The 16,411-nt window shown below is 39.1% G+C and overlaps 1 protein-coding gene across 1 annotated transcript in view; it reads left to right on the top strand.

The window, feature by feature from the left end:
- Positions 1–864: 864 nt before the first annotated feature.
- The window catches only part of SLC39A10 (solute carrier family 39 member 10), a gene marked incomplete at its 3' end in the record, with an annotated part of 57,834 nt that continues 42,287 nt past the window's right edge, over positions 865–16,411 (top strand). Inside the window, exons 1-2 of the mRNA XM_080621713.1 lie at positions 865–923; positions 6,355–6,407. The remainder of the gene's footprint in view (positions 924–6,354; positions 6,408–16,411) is intronic.

Raw genomic sequence — 16,411 nt, 5'->3', positions numbered from 1 at the left:
TGAAAACAGACTTTGAAACACAGCACAGAATAGCCTGGCTTTAGTTTCCAACCATGTCACTTTTCAACTGTGTAACTCTATCCCAGTTGAACAATCACATAGTATTCAAGTAAGGCTTTGTAATGAGGAGAGTTTAATTTGTTTGTTACCTGTACAAATAATTCTAATCTACAGATCAGTTACCCTCGTTTGAATGTTGCTGTGTTAAACTGCAAACACACGTGTGTAAACTTTGCTTGCAATGTTGAAGCAACTTATTAAGAAAGATATTTGACAAGTTTGGTCTCTTAGATATGTACAGTAATAACTAAAGTTTGTCATAATAATTCCGTTTAGTTAAATGTGCAGTTTTTCCAGCAGAAACACAGGTAATACCAGTATCGTGTCTGAACAAACTGCCTGTAATTGCTTCCTGTCAGAACTGATGTAAAAGCCTTGGGAAACAAGTCAACTCTTGATTATTTGATACTGGATGTTCTATTGTCTGATACAAGAAAAAAAAAAGGGGGGGGGAAGCCATTTACTACTATCATAATCTTATTTCTGTAGTGCAGGAGTTACTTCACAATTACGTAACCCATAGCCATGTCCTTTGCAGCTTTGGTGTCTTTTGTTTGTTAAGTATTCCAAGGAAATCCACAAAGCTGCTACCAGCAGTGAGAGAGGCAGGAATTTTATGTAGTTTTCAGGACAAGCTTTTTCCCAAATATGGCGTGTTTCATGGCCGGTTCCTGGTAGCAATCTTATTTAATAAGCATTCTCCGTGTGGTTTGTACCTCCTTGTCTTTAAGATATTACCCCAGTAGTCTTCAGTGGCAGTGCTGTGGATAAGAGGCTTAGGGAATCCTTTGCATATAGAGTAAAATCTCTAGTCCCTTTTCTCCCCCTGTGAAGACAGAGTCCAGTCACCTCCAAGACAGCCAGTAAGTATAACAGGATGTTTCATTTCTTTCTGTTTATTCTAGCCAAGCAGACAGAATGCTGTCAGACAACGACATGGTGAAATAGAATAGACTTCTACAGAACTGTTAAGAAAATCGCAGATGCAGAGCAAGAACCTGAGTCTGTTCCAACCTCCCTAACTCTAAACCTGTAGGTATAAACCTGAGGGCAGAATTTGGTTACTTTGTTGAACCAGGAGTTATGGGAAGTCAGGTAGCTTTTCCTGTCCCACCGACTGTTTATGAAGCATCAGGGGGAGCAAAGAGAGAGAAGTATTCCTTCAGCTTGTCAGCAGAGGCGATAAACTTGGAAATGTAGCTTTGTATTGTCAGATTAAAATGTGCTGTGGGCATAAAATATTCTCCCAGGAAGTTGGTTGGTTCATAAGTGGGAACCGTGCTATCAGATGTAATAAAGACACTGGACCATCTCTTGTAGTAATTCAGAAGTGTTGCAAGTTTTGCAACTTTTTCATACAGGAGGGTTGGGTTTTAGCTCTAAACATAGTAGAGGTGCTATGAAAGCCTGTTGCACGCTGAATGCACTCAGCAGCTTGTATTGTCCACTCTGTAAAATACACATAGTGTGCTCGTCACCGGTCTTTAATGACACATCATAACTATCTTCCCACTATTCACATATAGAGTGTTAATGGCGTAGACTCAGAAGCTCAAACAGAAACAATTTCATTACATCACTTCCTCTTGAACTGTTCTTGTTTTAGATGTTAAACAAACAGATAGTGATGTGAATGTGGTAGAGCAGAAGATAACTTAGCTGTCCAAATAGATTCACCAAACACCTGCATCTAAAAAGGGTTATGGTAAATTTGTTGCACTCATATCAAGCAATAAATGTTACATAGTGTGCTTAAAAGTGTGTGTCTGTGTTTAAGAAATGTGTTAGTTAATTGAAAATTTAATTTGCCAGTGATGGATCTTCAATAGCTAAAGCCATGCAAGGTTGAGAGGCACCACCTCTAGTTAAATATCAAATCTAGGGGTTGCAAGATCATACTGTCCCCCAGAAACAACTCTTGGAGGGAAAGGGTTTCGGGGGCAGAAGGGGTAGTCTTCCCAAACCCACTTTGACAAAATGCTGCAGCATTTGATTTCAGATAAGGTCTTGGATAAACTGCAAGTAAACTGGATTATGCAATTACATCAAATCAGACTGGCAGGTTACATACATACACATAAAATATCAGGTTGTATGTTAAGCTCTGTGGAAAAGAAGCATCAGCCTGGGTCTTGAATTGCTCAAAAAGAAAGGATGTTTTACATTACAGCACGTTAAAACTCTCCTGGAGTACCATTAGCATAACCTGTTTACTGTCTAGGCAGGTGATGATTGCTTCTAGACAGGCCTAAAGGAAATGAACACTTTGAAAGCATAAAGGGGTGCTCAGTGACAAAGAGGGAGGAATTCTGAAGTTACCTGGGACTGAATGAATACTAAGAAATCCTTCTCATCACGGTGGAGTGAGGAAGAAGCCTTGATTCTTAGCTCCCCAAGCAGTGTGTCGGTAGTACAAAAAAAGGATTCACAGTACTAGGCTCCTTAATTCCCTCAGGACACAAGTTATACAAATGGACCAGATCTCTGAATATCTGTGTTAAGAATCTAACAGCACATTGGCTGTTAAGTTAATTGCAACTGGATAGAAGGGTAGCAGAATGAACTTCTGGTCTTGCAATAAGTAGATTTTGTATAGTTCCTCTTATTTCTATCCTCAGTCTGTAAGTGCTTTGTATGTAATTCAGTTATCTATTTTGGATTTTGTATGAACAACCTTGCTACTTGTTCTTAACCTGAATTTAATAACCTGGATTTTAATGACTTGAAGATACCTAACTAATATCAAGGTACTCACCCTCTACAGGCATGGTAAACTTAAAACTGGGATGCTGGACAATTTTCATAATGTGCCCTCCCTACTCCCCTCCAGTATCACTCTCAGGTATCCAAAGGATAGCCAAGTGTACCATTGCACTCAAGTAGACTACTGTAAAGATGACAATTCAGAGATGTGGGTCAAAGAAACATCTTTGGCAGTATTAGCCAAGAAGCATCTTCATATACATTAAGATAGTGGGGCCTGTGCACCTAATAATACTTAATGTTTCCTGTCACTGAATTTTGGCAGCTTCCTGTTCAGTGTGTCAGCTGCTATGCATGGTATTCCAGAAAATATAAGAACATGGATTGTATTTCAGGGAGAGAATCCATTGACTTAAGTATTGAAGCATTCATCTTTGTTTTGAGAGCCTAGTGCTAGGCACTACAGAAGCTTTCAGAAGTGTCATTACCTTGCTTAGATTGTGCCTGCATGAATGTTTTTTATACATTTACTTGTAACTGATGGAATATACAGGCTCCTAACCAAAACTGATAACTAATACTGTAAAAATTCTGCCTACAATACCAAAGGTACCAATTATCAACATATCTTCTTTTAAAGTTACAGGCTTTGGCAGCTTTCAGGGGATTCAGGAGTAAAGTTGAAATTACACAAGAGTTCAGAGTTTATTCTTCCTGAGCTGCAACTGTACAAACTGCAATCCTCATCAAAATCGATCCTGATAAATTTCAAGGAGTGTCTTCCCTGTTAAAATGTCTCCTAAGGTTTCAAGTACTACTTAGTTTTTCACGCTGTCAAACTTGTTCTTTTAAGGTCACTGCACTTGTTCAGTCAACAAAACTTCCCCATGACTTTTTCACTAACCGCTTTTGCTTTGTCCTTCTCAGTTCCCTTTTTCTTTTTACCTCATATTTGCATTTTTAAAATCTATTCCTATTCATTCAATTTACTTCCTCATGTGTATTCCGGAATATCCATTGCTTTTATGACTTCTTACTTGGCCCAACAGACAACTCTCTGCCCCCTCCGTCTGATTATCATCCCCCTCTTTCCCCATCATTTGGTCTATTCTCATTATTATTCTCCCTAACTCATTTTATTAAGCTCCCATTTAAACACTAACATATCATTCCAGGTGCGGCTGCATCAAAGTAGTACTGGCCATTAAATTATTTTAAATTAATAGGGATGAGCTGTACTCCTTTTGTGCTAAAGAAAATTAGGCTTTATTGGCAAGGAGACAGCATGAAACTGACTGTCAGAAATTCCATATTGCTTTTCCAGTTGTTCATCTGACCTGGTATGTAACTTACTGGGATTTTCTTGTGCTTCTAATTTCAACCTCTAAGCCTAGGTATTACAATGCTCATCTTAATACTTGCTAGCATACTTTAATTATTTGCATTCTTCTACAAGTCTTGTTCCTCAGACCAGTTGAAACTATAATGCTAATTCAGTACATCTAACTTCGAAGCACAAAGTGCACATTTTGGTCCAGGAAAACTACTAAAAATCAAGACCAGTAAATATTTTTATAATAGGAGATATATTAAAGGGCTTCTAGGTTTTGTCTCTCCTTCCTCATCACTAGTTTTAAGTCACTTTTGCCACCTCTTCATAGAGCTGCAGTAGTGTCAGAAATGATGATGTGCTGGTTGGTTTCTTTATGCCTTCATTTATCATGGAGTTAATATTAAATTGAAATGTCAAGTTAATGTTCACTGTCCAGAACAAGATCATCTAGATACCACTGGAAAGGAACTCAAGAATAATATTTTTCCTTTATGTTCTTGTTAGTTAAGCCTTAGTTTTCCATTCCAATTACGCTGAATAAACATAATCTCTAAGGTTTTAGGTAGCATGAAGGGCCTGTCTGTTCAAAGCTGACTCTAAGAGGAAGACTTCGAATCGCTTCCTCTTGTCTTGGGAGAAGTGGCCTATATGGAAACTCTGTCATAGTTCAGGGTTACTGTCTGACAACACAGGATGTCTGTAAGGACGGTATTGCAAAGGCACCCTTTGCTTTGTCACAGAATAAATGTGATGCGTAAGGAACATCAGACTTCATATTATATCACAGAATGGTTTGGGTTGGAAGGGACCTTAAAGATCAGGCAGTTCCAACCCCCCTGCCACAGGCAGGGACACCTTCCACTAGAGCAGGTTGCTCAAAGCCCCATCCTACCTGGCCTTGAACGCTGCCAGGGATGGGGCAGCCACAGCTTCTCTGGGCACCCTGTGCCAGTCTCAGCACCCTCACAGTAAAGAATTTATTCTTAGTATCTAATCTAAATCTGCCCTCTTTGGGTTTAAAGCCATTCCCTCTCTTCCTGTCACTACATGTCCTTGTAAAAAGTTCCTCTCCAGATTTCGTATATGTCCCTTTCAAGTACTGCAAGACTGTTATAAAGTCTCTCCAGAGCCTTCTCATCTCCAGGCTGAACAAGCCCAACTCTCTCAGCCTGTCTTCATAGCAGGGGTGCTCCAGCCCTTGGACCATCTTTGTGGCCCTCTTGTGGACTTGCTTCAACAGGTCCATGTCCTCCTCATGTTGGGAGCCCCTGCACTTAAGCTGCAATAAGGATGCCTGCTCAGCGAATGCCACAGACTTCCAGGTAAAATCCAGTCATGGTTTAAGAAAGATCATGCGTTTGCATCTATCTGCAGTAATTGCACATGAGAAGGAGCTTTGATGTCTTTCACTGAGAATGGGACCAGTATACCAAAGCTGCTTGTTAACCCAAATAAGATTCTATCTAGGAGCTGAAGACTGGAAAGCATAGAAGTATCACTGTGCTGATCATCTTGCACCAGTAGATCTTCCAGGGAATTTCCATGTATGTAATGCTTGAATATTAGGAGTGTTCAAGAGTTTACTCTTGCTGAGGTAATTCTCTATTGCTATAGCAATTTCTCTTTTTCCCAGGCATACAACAGTGAGGAAAATCTAGGAGCAGGACTATTAATCTAGTCAGAGGCTGAATATTGGGAAGAGGGATGTATGAATGACAAATAGCTAGAGCTTTTTTCTAAGACATTTCAGGGACGTTATTGTACAGTATGAAAATTGCCACAGCTGAAGATAAAAAGACTATCTTATAACCTATGTCACTATGAAAATTGGTTAAATGTGTCAAATGAGCTACTTTAATGTCCTCAGATACTTCCTTTCAGGCATTCTCCCAGCTCATAATACCTTCTGAATTTTCCCTAAAATACTGCTTCAACATAGCTGCCATCCACTTTTGCAAAGGAGGAGGTGGGAGCAGAAAGCTTTTTGACACTGCCAATTCCTTCAGGCACCTGACTCAAGTGACACTTGTCTGTTCTAGGTGAGTTTCCATTTTGCTTCTCTTCAGGTCAAACCCTTTATTTTCTTCTATTAAAGCAGTGAACATATAATCATGTGCATTTTCCACCTCTTTAATTTTGTCTGAAAACGATTCTGATCCTTTGGTCTTAATTACCCTGAAACAATCTTGAACTACATTTTAAACCACTCTGTGATGCAAGCCCGTGCTCTGCATCTTAATTGTATTTTTCAAGTTGAGGATTCCTGCCATCCAGTCTTCAGATACATTTGAATTGCACCCTGAGATAAGAGGTTTGCAACTAAAACTCCTTCTGTAGAGCAGTATCTTCAGTTAATAACAGCCCAGTTCCAGTCCAGATGTAGCTAGCAGACTGTTAACCCTTCAACTGTCTCAAGAAAGAAAGGAGGGCAAGACAGTGCAAGGTTAAAAACATCAGTTGTTCACTTTGTGCCTTTCTTCAGATTTTCAAATACATGCGCGTCAGTATAACCGAATTGGGCACACAAGAGCAATGAGATTAGCAGAATTTCAAAAGTTGTGGATTTTTATAACTACCTATCTTGTATTGTCCAAGAAGAATCATTACTGTAATTCCATCTGGATAAAGGATGGTCACCACCTCAAGAATTGGTTCACTGTTGTCTCTATTGGTATGCACTCTGGTACCCTTCTCCAATGTCTTGTTACTTGTTGCTAGCTCTGGAGGAAAACAGCGAGAGACAGGACTAATTGAAGAGTTAAATTAGCCCACTTCTACACACCACCTTCAGTAAATCTCCACCTGAATAAAGGGCTTCAGTAGCCAGAAGAAACAATAGAAGGTAAAAACTGTAGCACAAGAGAGGCAAATCTGTGACTGACTTCTCAGAGCATCACTGCAGGGAATACCTGCAATAAACTTCAGGTCCATTTTGTCTCTTACTGTAGCGCTGTGTCAGACCTAATGCTACTTGATCCATACCTTGTTGGCTTAACCTTATACTATCCTCTCTCATATGGAGAAGAAAGCACTTCGGCTTTGCATAGATGGGGTATCTATCCTCTACAGTGTGTTTGTGTGTTTCTTAAAGTAATTCTAAATACTTAAAGGGTATTTTGGAGGAAGTTTAGCATTGCAATTTGAAATTTGCGGTCTCTTTGGTGTGTAGTTTAGACTTGAATGTACAAATCAATGTTCTAAGTAAGGAACTAGAAGAAAATACCATTGTTGATTTTAGTTAATGAGCAACCATTGAGAGGAATCCTAAAACAAAACAGTCCCACAACAAATATCCCACTCTGGAAAGAGCATGGTAACTTATGCTTGACAATTCAAAGTGAAATGCATGTATTTTTCAGATTTATACCAGGTAAACTGGGAGGCTATAATTTATTTTCAGGTTACTGATCATTAATCTATCTGGTAAAACCCCCAACATTGTGATAAAACAACTTGATCATATGAGAAGTGTCAATCAATAGAGACAGAGTCTATTAACAAACTGAATGCTGTGTACCCAATAGGCTTGTCTGAGCTAACTGCTCCATGAACATGTCCTCCTAAGCTTCAACTAGAAGGCCATCCTCAGGGCACAGCTTGTTTTCTATTCCTGTTCTGCAGCCTTAATCTAGTAAACTTCAACCTCTGAACTCATTAGAAGATTTTATTTCCTTAATTAAAAGATGCTTGCTCCTTTCTTCTGCAAGACCATCCATCCTGATTCCATCTCTGCATTAAACGTTTTTAGACGTATCTAAATGTTTTGGCATATCTAAGCATTAGAGAAACAGAATCTGAATCCATTTTGACTGTGGTTGGAGAGATCTGATCCCTGAAAAGGAGCTGTACTAGTTTGAGTAAAGGTAGTAAGACGTACTATAAGTCTTCAGACATTGCTGGAGTAGTGATGACTTAGATATGGAAAACGTGTTTGACCGGATTAATAGTTTTTCCTGGAAGGATTACTGTCAACTGCCTTGAAGACATCAAGCATTGAATCACAACAGTGAGACCCAGTTCTTTTTTTATCCAAAATCAAAGCAGCATCAGGTTTTGGGTTTAGCTAACACTGTAGCTAGGGAGAGTGGCACTGGGCTTTGATGTCAGCATTCTTTAGGTATCATAATCTTGGTGGGTTTGTGTTCTGTAAATGGTCATGACTTAGCTTTCTGTGCTGCATAACTTGATTTAAAATACATTTTAAAGATTCACAGAAAAACTAGCTAAGGTCAGACTATACTGGCATAGTCAGTCAAATGTGAGGCAGCTTCAGATATTCTGCCGTCCAACTTTAAGCCTGCTGTCATGGCTCAAGAACCATGGTCATGGTTTTCTATGAAACCAGTGTCAATGGCTTGTGTTTAGTGTGCTGCACTACTAGTTCAAGCAAGAAAACCAAGTAGCTGAAAACTAAATAGTTATCTAATACTTTTAATATTAAAAATTAGGAGGAAAAAATGACCAGAAGAACTGGCTAAACAATGTTGTATTTAGTCTTGCAAAGATCAATGAACAGAGTGCTGTTACTCCTTCTGGGACATTCTCATGAGGTCTCAGATTTGACTCATTGCTGGATCAGGCTTCCTGTGTCTTGGGGAAAACAAAGAAGGAAAACAAAGTTGAGTTTTTAAGTAGTGTTTTGTTTGTAAAACAAAGTGCCTTTCCTGGTAATAGGCATTAGTCCAATTCCAGGACTACAACACTGGAGCTGAAATGACGTGTGTTTTACAAATACAATTTGTCATAAACTTATAGTGCTAGTCAACAGCTTTAAATGTAGGCTTGCTTCCTATAAATCTAGAATGAAGATATTTTGGTGGATTTGAAATTTAGACTATTGTTAACATTAACACAGAGTAATTGTAAGAAAATTATCTAAACTTCTGCAAAAATACAAGTACCCATGCTTTTGAGCGTCTTATGGACATCACAGTCTCCCACTGTATTCAGTTCATATTATTTATTCTCTTTTATGCATCCTTTTACTTGTAATTAATTTATTTGTAGAGAACAGGCTACTACGTGTAGCTCAGTGTGTTCAGAGGCTCAATCCCTGCTGTCTTGACAAATACTTATGGTAGCAGCTTTATTCATATGCTACCCTTGTTGATTCCAGTTAGACTTTCCCTACAGTTGATCTACAGCAGTGGGCCTCAAAGCAGCAAAAGAAAGATTTCTGTGAAGTGGCAAAACAAGAATAACTTACTCCTCACTTTAATATTTTAATAGATCCCCTCAGCATTCTTAATGCAGAACTGTCATTATGAGTACACTGGACTTAGTAATTACAGGCTAATAATATGAACATGAGCAAATGAAGGCAAGTGGAGAGGCAGATTATTAAGGCAGACAGTGCATAGTTTCTGGAATATGGTTCCTGCTGTATTCTCTTCTGCATCTACTTCTGTCAGTTGAAAGCAACAAAATACTTTGCTGTTTACAATGAAATATACTCGTTTTTTACAATGGCTCAAAGAAACTAAAAGCTAAAACAATTTTCTTGAAGGGGTGACAGAGAAGGTGCCTTTCTTCACATATAAAGATCTCTATGGGAAGGAAAGCAAGCTGTGCCATTTAATGATAGCTGTGCACTACTACTTAATTGTAGATGTGGTTTTATCTTTTATATTTTTCCTCTTCCACTGTCATTACAGAAATCTCTATTGAAACTGAAACTTCAGAAACAAAACTGACTTTGAAGTTTAATACAGAGCTTACTGAAGTGAGCATATTAATTTTAGTAGATTTTGCATCAGCCATTTGGTACACTGCATTTCTCAGAGCCACACATCCTATCACACACACTGCATACTAGAGGCCTAAATATTACTATCAAATGGGGAAAGAAATTATGTCATCTTGGTTCATACTGAATTCAGTATGTACAAAGCATTTCATTAAAAAGCAGATCTGTTATGTTGCTATGGTGGTTATGTGGTTATGCCATCATGTACCTGGCACAAATCAAGATTTTGTGCGTATGCATGCAGTGTACCTGAAGAAATAACACTGCTTTCAAAATACACGGCTTCTAGCACCTAGGACAATGACCAGAAATGGCAGAATCTGGAAGAGGTCTAAATGCTTGGCAGTCCTTCCCCACCCTGCCATTCACATGCACAGCAGCTTCATGGACTACCATACTCTACCTTCCATAACAAATGCTCTTGTCCTAATTTGGTGTATGGTCACAACCACATTTTTCAGTAATGATTGTGACATGCAAAGGACATGACTCAGCAGGACCCTAAAGCATGTGCCTCACTCATAGCACATTTACATTCCCGCTGATATGAAAGGAGCTATTAAGCAACTGAGTCCAGGTGTCAAGGAATACTTGACTGTGTAAAGTCAACAATATGTTTTAAACTCCTGAATTTGAGCCTGATGAAGGGTAAGTACCATGTTCCTTTATTAACTTGTTTTATCATCATTTTCAGGGAAAAAAATTAAAGCAAGCAGACTTCCTTTAAGCTCACTAGGTGGCTACTGGAAATGATTGCTTCAGGGCCATAGAAACCAAATAACCTTTTTTCCACATTCTCTTGGAACTCCACCAGCAACAAGCACAATGGGGGGTGGAGGGAGGAAAGTCTTACATCCCATTGTCTCCACAGGACTCGGTGTTCCCTACTGAACATCAGTGTCAATTTTTCCAGCAGCTCACAGATTTGTTAGTGGGAAAGCATCTCTCTGCCAAAGATAATGTCTATGTTTTAAAAGTACAGCAAAGAAGACAACTGTGTCATCACTTACATATGGCTTGCTTGTTTAAACACTTTAGTAATCATTCCTACCTTGTAGTTTGCAGGTGCTTTGCAGTACTTTAAATTGTATTAAATCCTAGCTTCAAACATCTCACCAAAAGTCCTATTGTTATAGGAATCTCCAAATTATTATTACACTTTTTATATGTATATTTTTAAAGATTACTGTTGAAGTTCTCTAAAAAAGCTCTAGTGGCCAGCTTTTTTTTGTGAGAGGTTCCTGCTGTTTAGTTCTGTTCCTCCTAGAACGTGACAAAATGAAACTAAAGGAAAACACCTTTTGACTCCTCTCTAAACTTAACAACGTGCTTTTTTTCCGAAAACAAGAGAGTTCAAGACCATACAAATATTATTGCTAAATTTTAATCCCCTGAGAATAAAGTCAGGGTAAAGCAAACAAAGTCCATTGAGGAGAAGCTGCTTTTATTAGGGCATTAACTTCAGCAATGCTGTGAAAGGCCATTCCAGTGTATGTTCACTACGCAAGCATCAAATAGGAAAGGATTCTCAAGCTGCCTCTTCCTGAATGATACTGAAGGAAAACTGGTTTAAAACTTAATCCTGGGAAGACTATTCCTCATCAGTATCTCAGGAACAGAGTACCTATATACTCCATGTCCTCTGCATCACCAGGGCATGGCTGTGTGACAGGGGTGATATGTAATTAACAGTCAGTGATTAGAGACTTCAAAGCTCTGCAGTGAGGAGAGTGACTGGTTGGTGAAGAGAGATAGCTTATGTTTTACATAAGCCCGTATCAGCAACAGATTTGCTTCTCTTATTGATTCCTCTGTACTTGCCACTATTCTGCTACCATTCCAACGTGGCAAGTGCTGCCACTGAGGAGCCATCAGCACTAGTTTGAGTACTATGTTTCCTGACCTTCAAATTAATACTTCACATGACAATTTGGTAGTGTCCTAATACAGACATGACTTTTCTAGAGCTGCATTGGTAATAGCAGTAGGAGGAACTTGAGGAGAAAACGAAGTCAGGCAGAAGACCACTTCAGAGGCGGAAATCTATTTTAGAGCATATCCTAGATTGAGTATCTTTGGATTTGTAGTATTTCAAGGCAGTGGTCTGTTGTGAACATGACCATCCCTACAGCTGCAAATTCAACAGATTAGGCTCTGTTTAAGTATATGTTGTGAGAAAGGACATGGCAGTGCTGTCCCCAGAAGGAACAGAACTGCAGGTCTGGTTTCCTACAACTGGAAACCACAATGTCTGTCTCTTTGGGGCTTCTATATAGATGAGACATAAATTTATGTCATGTTGGGAAAAAGAAGGTGGGCTTCTTTTGCTGAGATTCTTGAAAGTACAAACTACTGCTTCATGAAGACTGAATCATCTCTGAAAAGGTTTCTATGGCCAAGGTATTTTCTCTGTACCTGTCTGAGCTTAGAAAAGCCAATTTTATGAGGACAAGAGAGCAGAGCTGAGTGTTGTCTTTATTTAGACGGCATTATAACCTAAAATTGCTGGGTGACCTCGCTGGTGGTTGAAGCCAAAGGGCTGAACATGAGCCATAGCAAGACAGAAAGCTGTGGGATACATGTAGAAGACAGAACTGGGTGCAACACATAGACAGATGTTTTGGGGCAATTCTATCTGCCTCTGCCAGATTCTTGAAGTCTAGTTATTTCCTTCTCACTCAGCTTTCTGAACAATTGCTGATCAGGTCATATTAGCATTAAGACTGCTGTCTCTTGCTCGCAGGAGATCATTAACTTCTGAAATGAATGCTGTTTCTGTGCCGGTTTGCACTGCAATACAAGTGGCGGTAATTTTGATCCACCCTGCCCTCCCCTGCAAAGATCACTGTTCTGAGTTTTAACTGTAACCCAAAACCTAATGTTCAGCAATAACCTCTGAAAAATAGCCTTCCGCTGCTTTGCTGCTCAGAGTAACTGGGGCTTTGTACTCTGCATGCATCTCAGTGCTCAGCAGAAGTTTTGTGTAGCTATTTAAAGTGTCCTATGAAAACAGCAGCTCTGGTTTTAGAACTAGAGTACTACCATAATATTGATCTTACTAACTCAAGGTTTGGTTTCAATATAATAATAAATAAAAGCCCCCTGTTCAAACAGTTCCTTAAAAATACAGTAGTTTAAAAAGGAAACTGCAAAGATAGCAACTATTGCTGTTGAGGGAAGTGACTATAGGTCATGCAGGCTTTCCCTCCTGTAAATGAGGAAGAGGAGAATTACAAGAATCAAACGCTGCTGTCCTGAATGATGAAGGCGGCACTTAACATCATGTAAGTGGACTGATCTGTTCTGTAATGTGTGCATGCTGCTCTCAGGAAGGGGGTACCTGAAGTAGTTTCTGGCACATCATGGCTGGTAGTTAATTTTCTGATTCTCTGCTGTTTAGAAGCTGCATAACCAAGTCTATTGTTGTCTGATTAGTCATAGTTTTGATATTGTTAATATCTTCTGAGATGGGGCCAAAATTTGTATACTTCTCTTAGGGTAAGAAGTGTAGATGTCATGAAAACTGAAGCCTCCTTGGAAAAAACAACAATGAATGCTTGTCATTCTTATGCTATGAATTTGAAACACCTTGAAATACAAATAATGTTATCCAAGAATCACACTGTCCAAATGAAGTACTTTTCAGTTATTTCAGATAAACTTAAATAAAACCCCATGAGCTGTGTTGGGGATGAGCATTTCCCAGAATCTCTGCTTCCCTCTGCTTCACATGGGAATTTGGCAATGAGTCAGCCCACCTCCAGGTATCTGTGAGCAGGAGAGCCCTAAGCAGTCTCTTTTAATGTAACTGGCTTGCCTAAAGTATTCTTATTCCAAGCATCCTTGCAAAGTATTAGTAAGTATTGACTTTAGGTTTAGCTTCTATTTAGGTTTAAGAAACAATGCCTTGAAGCTCTTGTGTACAGTTTCCTTCTTTTCACTATGGATATTGATTTGCCAAAGGATATTATGTTGTGCTTCAGAAACTTACTTTCAGAATTTTAGTGAGCTAAAAATGGGATAGATTACAGGCTTTCAAACTTCAGATTTGGAATTAATCCTGTGGATTTGTTTCATATATTTTAACTTCCAATTAATAGAAAAGTAATTCTGAAAATGCAAATGAAATTAGTGTTTACCCACCCACAAAGACTTAAGACTAAACTACCTGCAAAAAAATACAGAGAAAGATTATTATCTTAAGTAATTACTTTTCAAAGGCTATGATTCAATCTACTGTGTTAAGGTAGTAGGTTTAGTAACTACATAAGTGGTCTGATAACCAAAAGATACTGTAAGACTGCTTTTGGTGAGAAACACCAGCCACTCACTTTAATATATAAACAGGGTGAAGCAGCATGATTTCTTCTAAGAAACAGCTAAGAAACCTCAGCAGTAATTTATACTGAAAACCTGTTCAGAAGCTATACAGATACTCTTCATGTGTTTAAAGAAAACCACCTATTGGAAGCAGTTCCACAAGCAGATTTATTGAGAGATGGCGAACTTGTGGAGCATTTTGGTATACATTCAGTAACATAAACATGTTATAAAGAACAGCTTTTGCTGTTCAATTTTTCTTGGAATGCTTTGCTTTACCAACTAAAGGTGCAAACTCAAATTTGTGTGTTTTTCTTGGAGAAGACTACAGTAACTTCATTACAGCTACCATTAGAGGCTCATCTGAGTTTGCCCTTTGTGTATATGGGGCTCCATTGCTTGTGTCAGACTGGTTTGCTTCCCCACTAGGTCTCTAGTCCATTAGTTATCTCAGCAATGTTACTCCAACACAACCACTGCAGAAATGGCTTTATCTTTTCTCTGCTTGTTTACTTTCTCAGAGGTCTCTCAGTGCTCTAATATATGCCAAATACATCCTCAGGAAAAACACATGACAACATTCCTTCACAAGCAGTCCCACTAGTCCCATGCTTGCTTGAGGAAATGCTTCAAAACTTCTCTCCCTTTTTTTCCTTTCCTTTAATAATGGGCTTTATTCATCACCGTATTACTCCATTCTGCTGCTCAGTGGAATTACTACTGGTTTACAGCAACAGGCATCAAGTGAGTTTGCCAAGTCATGCAGCTGAAGAATAGCAATGAAACAGGCCTCCCCAACACTCTTTCCAGTTTCTAGCTCTGCAACATCCCCGTGGCCTGTCTCTCCGTGTGATTTCATGGGTGTTCATCTCTGATTTTTCACATTTCTTGTCAGTCAGACCATATTCTGTGTCCTTTCTTCATGCTTTGTGTATCAGCTAAAGTTAACTCGCTCCTTTGTAGCTGTTTATGCTTAAATTCACACTCCTACTTGTGTCATTAAAACTGTAATTAACATCCAACTGTGCAAAGCAGTCTGGGGCAGCAACACAGAAAATAAAGCTGCAGCACCTAGCAGTACTGCCAAGTGAAATCACAGCGTTTCCTAGTATCACTCATACACTTCCTGGTGCCCCCTTATTTGCTTTCTGTAGAAATGGGGGATTTTACCATGCTCTTACATCATGGAATACAGGCGGAACAAACACAAAAATATAAATTATGGGGGGGAAAACCAACTACTTCAGTGCATGCCAGCATTTCAAAGTCATGGTCATGCATTTCAACACTGATGTCACCCTGAAGGCCAGCATCCTCCTGCTCCCTCCAATTCCCATTTATGTAATTATCAGGCATGGAAGTAAGTTTAAGCCAACTATTTCCCTACACTGTGGACCAGTCATCAATAATTCAATGAGCCTCTCTGTTGATTTTAGATTTTGCTACTGGTACACAGATTTAAAAGCAAACAAAACACCCATTTCATAATTTGCTTTATTTCTGCCAGCAGTATCTTTCTTTGTTTTCCCTGCCAGTGCATGTTCTTGTCTCCTGTCATCTCTGTAGGTGTTCCTTGGAGGCTTTGGATCTTTGGTGAAGAAGGGATGAGGCTGTGTGACATCCTTGCCCATTCATTTAAGCTTAGATTACTGAAGCATATCCACAGTAGTTCATATTGGTTCCCCTTTCCACTGTTGAAATTCCAGAGACGATTAGTTCCTCCTGAGATATTCAAAACAGGTAGCCAGTAACTTAAGGATGTCCTGGCTTCCTGGTTCTGCCTGCTGATAGTGGAGGAATTGCAGTCCAGCTTTAGAAGAGATATACTTGTATTACTCAGTTAAGTCTAGGTCATACATAAAGACTTCCTCCCAATCACCAAACTAGTAGTTAAAAATTGGCAGGTACCGACATAAAAGCTACTGACTTTCATTTTCTTCATTTAATCTGCTCACTGATTCTTTCCAATAATATCAGGGGCAGTATCATTAAATTTTTACATTCTGTTTGAGAAAAGGGCGTAAAACAAATTCCTCAGCATGTGAAGAGTGTACATTAAAGTCAGTATTTTCCTCTTTGGTCAGGTGGCCCAGTTTTGGAATTGATCCAGTTTGCTTTCCTAAGTATAAGCCTTCAGAGGAATTTTCAGTTTACCCCACCCAGCCAGTGAGAACAGCTTTGTTTAATGTTTTGAACCCTGCCTAGCTCCAGCAGAGATTATCCCATATTTATTGATACAGAGCTCTCCT

This window comes from Psittacula echo, assembly GCF_963264785.1.
Source record: "Psittacula echo genome assembly, chromosome: 6".
Classification (NCBI taxonomy): domain Eukaryota; kingdom Metazoa; phylum Chordata; class Aves; order Psittaciformes; family Psittacidae; genus Psittacula; species Psittacula echo.
This window is presented reverse-complemented; position numbering and strand designations above follow the sequence as displayed.